This window comes from Ranitomeya variabilis, chromosome 2 (genome assembly GCF_051348905.1).
Source record: "Ranitomeya variabilis isolate aRanVar5 chromosome 2, aRanVar5.hap1, whole genome shotgun sequence".
NCBI classification, from domain to species: domain Eukaryota; kingdom Metazoa; phylum Chordata; class Amphibia; order Anura; family Dendrobatidae; genus Ranitomeya; species Ranitomeya variabilis.
The window spans coordinates 945,014,686-945,022,380 of record NC_135233.1 but is presented as its reverse complement, the minus strand read 5'-3'; positions in this window follow the sequence as shown (position 1 = coordinate 945,022,380).

Sequence of the window (7,695 nt, the reverse complement as noted above, 5' to 3'; positions counted from 1 at the left end):
ATATGAAGAAGATAATAGTTGAATAAAAAGAATATGAACAATGTAACCAAAAAAATAATAGGTAGAAGATGAAGAAGAAGATGAATAAGGTGAAGAAGGTGATGTCAAAGAAGCTGATGATGAGGATAATGAAGAAGAAAGTGTGGGAGAAGTAAAAAAGAAGGTGAAGGGCGTGGAAGCAGTGAAACATCAATATCTGACAAAATAAATAAAAAATTAACATAGTCAAAATCTTTCTAACGCCGAACGTCATAAAAAAATATAAAAATCCTGCTATTCTATTTGATTGGGCTAAACCTCTGTGCCTTTAATGTCTACGCCACCTCCCCCAATGCATCCTACATTATTCTTAGTTGTTTTCCTTCATGTAGAATTAACCTACAAGGAAAGAAAGGGTTTATTTTAATTCCGATATTTTCGTCCCATTGACTTGCATTGGGATCGGGTATCGGTATCGGATTAGATCCGATACTTTGACGGTATCGGCCGATACTTTCCGATACCGATACTTTCCGATATCGGAAGGTATCGCTCAACACTAGTTACCTTGCTTCCATGGGCCTAATTTGCCTGTAACAATCATCCTAGTGAATCTTCTACTAAGTCTCCATTTTTTGTGGTCTTTGGGCAACACCCCGGCATTCCCCTTCCCATTTCCTGCACCTCAGGCATACCGGCGGCAGATTCTCTGTCCTTGGAGTTCTCCAAAATTTGGCAGGAGACTAAAGAGGCTCTTATAAAGGCTGGTAATCGGATGAAAAGGTATGCAGATAAAAGACGTCTTGACGCTCCTCCATACCAACCAAGGTCTGGCTCTCCTCTCATTTCATTAGACTTAAAATTCCCTCACATAAACTACGCCCTCGTTACATTGGTCCCTTTGAAATTTCTAGTTGAATCAATGATGTATATAAGTTAAAGTTGCCTGCCTCTTTGCATATTCCTAATACTTTTCATGTCTCACTTCTTAAAACCGCAGTTTTTAATCGTTTTCACTCGTCCCAATCTCTGGTCCCTTCTTTCTCCACTTCTGATGATTTATTCGAAGTTAAGGATATTCTAGCCAAATAAACTGTTAGGGGTCGGACGTTATTTTTAATTGACTGAAAGGGATTTGGTCCTGAGGAGAGATCGTGGGAACCTCGAGAGAACATCAATGCACCCCATATTTTAAAGAGGTTTCTTTCTAGCTTTAAAAAGAGGGGGAGTAAGAGAGGGGGTACTGTTACAACCGCTGATACTTACCTGTCCGGCCGGCGTGCTTCCGACGTCCCTCCTCGTTCTTTTCTGCCCGGCTTCTCTGGCTCCCGGCGTGTCGGTGGTCCGCGCATGCGCCGAAGCGTCTATTCCGCACCCTGGGTTTCTGGGAGGTTGTGACCCGGTGGCCCTGCCTCCAATATGGCGGCGCCCACTGGGTATTTCTGCTTGGTGCTTACCCAGGTAAGCACCTGTAAATCTTCGCTGCTGTGATTCTACTTAGTTAGCTGATCCTGCGTCGTTCTCAGGCCTTCTCCTGCCTTCTCACTTGCTCCAAGTGTTCCTTCCCTTTCCTTAATTGTCTCATCCGTTCCTGGATCTATTGTCCATTTCTGTCTCCGTAGTCTCCAGTATTGCCATCATTTACTATTTTTATTTCTTTTTCAGCTCTCCGCCTCCAATCATCCTCTGATCCTGAGTGTTCCCCAGCTTCCTGCTAACCGTCTTGACCCAGTCGACCCTTTTGGCTCCGGAAGTTGTGGTTCAATCCTCCTTGGGACTGCTCCTAACACTCCCTGTATAAGGGGTGCGTCCATCAGGTTTGCTTGCCCTTGGGGGCTCTGGGGCCGCGACCCAGAGGGTCCACTCTCGGGTTCTCCATTCCCTCTCTCTCACTTCCATGTAGTGTGGTAATACTGATATATGAAATCACAAAAGACCTCATTCAGAAAGTGCTACAGCACAACCTGTTCATTGCACAATTTGAAAGGTATCACTAAATATGCATAGTGACCATGGCTGTTGTTGAATGCTATACAAAAAAAGGTTGCACTCTATCGTGCCAAAGCATGTCTAATATGAAATACATGAAATTTGAATAGCAAAATGGCTTTTGAACATTAGAAAAATATTTAAGAGACGCTTTGCACAGAATTTGATTTAATCAAATAGTGTGAGCCCATCAACCATCGTCAAGGTGGTCTCATTAAACTGATGGGTACCTGACCTCCCTGTCCAAATGTGAACACTTACCGAAGGCTAATGTCTGTATGCTTGGGTGAATATGGACACCTCTCTCAGCAAAGCCTACATATGGGTTGGCCGGAACCAAGTGTGACTTTGATTTAATCAAATAGTGTGAGCCCATCAACCATCGTCAAGGTGGTCTCTTAAATATTTTTCTAATGTTCAAAAGCCATTTTGCTATTCAAATTTCATGTATTTCATATTAGACATGCTTTGGCACGATAGAGTGCAACCTTTTTTTGTATATTATATATGGAGGTAGCTGCTCCTGGTATGCACCTATTCACACTAGTTTGGATGTGCCAGTCTTTTTTCTGTTATTTCTATGTTAGCTTACTGACTGAGCACTCCTCCCCTCACCATCTGGTTTTTAATTACATCTAGTCACACTTGGTTCCGGCCAACCCATATGTAGGCTTTGCTGAGAGAGGTGTCCATATTCACCCAAGCATACAGACATTAGCCTTCGGTAAGTGTTCACATTTGGACAGGGAGGTCAGGTACCCATCAGTTTAATGAGACCACCTTGACAATGGTTGATGGGCTCACACTATTTGATTAAATCAAATTCTGTGCAAAGCGTCTCTTAAATATTTTTCTAATGTTCAAAAGCCATTTTGCTATTCAAATTTCATGTATTTCATATTAGACATGCTTTGGCACGATAGAGTGCAACCTTTTTTTGTATATTATATATGGAGGTAGCTGCTCCTGGTATGCACCTATTCACACTAGTTTGGATGTGCCAGTCTTTTTTCTGTCATTTCTATGTTAGCTTACTGACTGAGCACTCCTCCCCTCACCATCTGGTTTTTAATTACATCTAGTCACACTTGGTTCCGGCCAACCCATATGTAGGCTTTGCTGAGAGAGGTGTCCATATTCACCCAAGCATACAGACATTAGCCTTCGGTAAGTGTTCACATTTGGACAGGGAGGTCAGGTACCCATCAGTTTAATGAGACCACCTTGACGATGGTTGATGGGCTCACACTATTTGATTAAATCAAATTCTGTGCAAAGCGTCTCTTAAATATTTTTCTAATGTTCAAAAGCCATTTTGCTATTCAAATTTCATGTATTTCATATTAGACATGCTTTGGCACGATAGAGTGCAACCTTTTTTTGTATATTATATATGGAGGTAGCTGCTCCTGGTATGCACCTATTCACACTAGTTTGGATGTGCCAGTCTTTTTTCTGTCATTTCTATGTTAGCTTACTGACTGAGCACTCCTCCCCTCACCATCTGGTTTTTAATTACATCTAGTCACACTTGGTTCCGGCCAACCCATATGTAGGCTTTGCTGAGAGAGGTGTCCATATTCACCCAAGCATACAGACATTAGCCTTCGGTAAGTGTTCACATTTGGACAGGGAGGTCAGGTACCCATCAGTTTAATGAGACCACCTTGACGATGGTTGATGGGCTCACACTATTTGATTAAATCAAATTCTGTGCAAAGCGTCTCTTAAATATTTTTCTAATGTTCAAAAGCCATTTTGCTATTCAAATTTCATGTATTTCATATTAGACATGCTTTGGCACGATAGAGTGCAACCTTTTTTTGTATATTATATATGGAGGTAGCTGCTCCTGGTATGCACCTATTCACACTAGTTTGGATGTGCCAGTCTTTTTTCTGTCATTTGTTGTTGAATGCTGTCATAAATTCATCATCCTTTTTGATGAGGATTAAGTTGTAAGCGCAGATCTAACTTAGTGATGTTGGTAGTACCTTTAATCTTGTCGAATAGCTCAGAGATGAGGGGCAATGGATAGCAGTCATTATGAGTAATTTTATTCAAGCCTCAATAGTTTATGCATTGTCTCAGAGACGCATGTTTTTTCACTAAGAAGAAACCTGCACTGGCTGGAGATGAAGATTTTTTTAATGAATCCCTTCTTTAGGTTCTCGTTAATGTAGGCTGACATTGTCTCAGTCTCTGGGAGAGATAGAAGATAAACTCTCCCTCTGGGTGGTTCCATACCTGAATGAAGGGGAATGGCAATCATACAGTTGATGAGGGGGTAGTGTCTCAGCCTTCTGCTTGGAGAAGATATCTGCAAAGTCCTGATATGAAGCTGGCAAATTGGAGGCAGTAGATGCAGAATAGTCTAAGAGGAGATGACTGAGGTAGAGTTTTGAGGCACTTGTGAAAAAAAGATGGATCTCACTGAGAAATTTGTTTGTTCGACCAGACAATGAGTGGATTAGAGTATGAAGCTGTACCCACCGAAGTCCCAAAAGCATCGGTGCATCAGAAGTGAAAATAAATGTCCTCAACATGGATTTTGAAAACTTTTGGCAAAGAGAAGTATGTAAAATGCTCTTCTGGTCCAGAATCAAATAATGTTTGTCCTATGAACACAGAGGAACCAAAGGCAACAAGCATAGGCACAAGTAATTTATCTTTAGTGGAAGACAGAGTTACTCCAAGGGCGATACCTCTATCATCGTCCAAGGTCTAAACTTTCCCTGTTTGGCCTTCAGTTTGGAACAGTTTGTGAGAGTGTTAACCCATTCGCCACAATATAAACTTAGTCCTTATGAAAGTTGATGGGATTTTTGGCTGATGACAGTCTCTTTCAACTGATTTGAATAAGTTCTGGTGCCGCTGATTTAGGAGGGGATTTTGAAGATGCTCTTGGAAGTGAATCCAAAGCTTTTCCCATAGATCACTATTTAAAACATAAGAGCACACCAATAGCGAGGGAAGTGAAATCATCAAGTAAAGAAAGCAAACCTCTTTCTGCAAGTTCATCTTTGATGTACCTGGACAGGCAGGCATAGAAGACATCCAGGAGTGCATTGTTGTTTCAGGTCAATTCAACAGAAAGTAGGGGCTGTACTGCAACGCCACAGGACTAAAATGGATGGCCATATGACTAGGATGCCTGCTAGCCCCTGGTTAGTATGATGATTACTAGGGGTAATTCTAAATTCATCAGAAAACAAGGTGTCATTTTTATAAGTTGAGGGGTAAAGTCCCAGAAAAATTGGGGTGAGGTCCTAGGGAGTGTCTTCCCAGGGGATCATACCTGATTGGAGAGGAGGCACTGGGTGTGTAGGGGAGCTGGAGTGTGGTAGTCTTAAGGTACCATCACATTAAGCGACACTGCAGCGATATAGGCAACGATGCCGATCGCTGCAGCGTTGCTGTTTCCTCGCTGTGTGGTCGCTGGAGAGCTGTCACACAGACAGCTCTCCAGCGACCAACGATGCCGAAGTCCCCTGGTAACCAGGGTAAACATCGGGTTACTAAGCACATGGCCGCGCTTAGTAACCCGATGTTTACCCTGGTTACCATTGTAAATGTAAAAAAAAACAAACAGTACATACTTACATTCCGGTGTCTGTCCCCCGACCTCAGCTTCCCTGCACTGTCTCAGCGCCGGCCAGCCGTAAAGCACAGCGGTGACATCACCGCTGTGCTTTATGGCCGGCCAACGCTCACGGTCAGTGCGGGAAGCTGATGGCGAGGGGACAAACACCGGAATGTAAGTATGTACTGTTTGTTTTTTTTTACATTTACAATGGTAACCAGGGTAAACATCTGGTTACTAAGCGCGGCCCTGCGCTTAGTAACCCGATATTTACCCTGGTTACCAGTGAAGACATCGCTGAATCCGTGTCACACACGCTGATTCAGCGATGTCTGCGGGAGATCCAGCGACGAAATAAGGTGCTGGCCTTCTAGCTCCGACCAACGATGTCGCAGCAGGATCCAGATCGCTGCTGCGTGTCAAACACAACGATATCGCTATCCAGGATGCTGCAACGTCACGGATCGCTAGCGATATCGTTGTTAAGTCGCTCAGTGTGAAGGTACCCTTAGTCCTTTAGTGGATCCATGTCCCACCCACTCTCTTGTTAAAAAGGGTTATAAGAAGTTAAGAAAATGTTAAAGTGTGAGTTTGGCATTGCTGGAAAACACATCTTTGGAAAGCCAATTGATGATATGTAAAAGGCTGAATAGGTGATGCATTTTGGTGGGGTCAATCTCCTTCCCTCGCTCTTTCATAAGTGATGAGAAAAAACTTCAAGCCAAGATCTCAGGGGGATAATTTTATGAGGCGGATGCCATTCAGCAGTAGGGACTCCGAATCGGCGCAATTCAGTTGGGGGCAGAGAGGAGCAGATGATGGTGCTAAGTTTTATTGGTTGAGCTTCCATTTCCTTGTGTACTGTTTAATACGTTAATGTTATTTAATAAAGGCTGCTCTGCCCAATGTATCCAAAGCTGGAGTGTTTGTCATTATTGATTGGTCAAGGCATAGTCGAGAAATTAAAGGGGCAAAAGTTACGTGAGAGGAGGTGATGGTTTGGTTGGGCTGAGGTCAGCTATGCCTTAGTGAAGGGTACAGAAAGTTTTGCACAGCTTGAACAAGTTCAAGTTTGCAAATAGTCCGTATCATATGGCAATGGTCTTGAAGTTTCTATGACTTTTGAATTCTAGGTCTTGGGATTCTGTTTAGGCTCTCCTGGTGAGGTGGATCCACTTAACCCCGGGTTCGAGTGGGCACATGGACCCTGGGTGTTTGTGCAGCTGGCAGGAAGACACGTGGGGAGTGAGGACTCGGCACATGCAGGAAACGGTGCATTAGAACAAAGTAAGGATGAATGCACAATCAGAGCTTTGGAGGACAAATGGTGGAGCTCACCAAGCACAGGGCTCTAGAGTCTTAATAATAAGACACAGCTTGTGTCCTAAAGGGACTTAAATATGATTAGGGAGATGATGTCATGGAGCCACGCTGGGCAACCTGCAAAACCCGGCATGCAGCACCACAGAGTGCAGCAGACCTAGGTAAAGGAAGCAGAGAAAGAGATACCTGGCACAGTAGCACAGCAGCAGATCACATACTGTAGATCTGGACAATAATCTGCTTAACACAAGTTCATGAACTCATATACATTCATATACATAGGGTATATGTTTCCCCATAGGGATGAAACCCATATGTGATGCAATGCCATATTATCGGAAGTAACTGCGTGTGGATGAACAGGTTTTTCCAAGTTCATTATGCTAATCCTACAGTTTGTGTCAAACAAAGGGACATATGTAGTGTATAGCAGCGAATGTCAACTGCTCCGTGAGACCAAAATATCCATATGGGGTGGTGTGCCAGGCTATTTTGAAGCTTCTAATAGTGTGGGTTAGCATTTTAAGTGATATATTAGGAAAGACAGTGACTGAATCTTTGTGATTTGTGCTCTGCATGCCATTATTTTTTATTTAAAATGAAACTACTGAGATGCAATTGAAGTGCAGACTTTCAGGTTTACTTAAAGAGGTTAAACAAAAATATCCTGTAAAACATTTAGGAATTGCTACCATTTTTGCTCAAATGTAACTGGACAGATTAATTTTATCATAAATAAAATGTTTGGTTTTAATAATTTGTTGAGAATCCTTTGCAGGATATGACTGCCTGAAGTCGGGATGTCACCAAATACTGGGGAT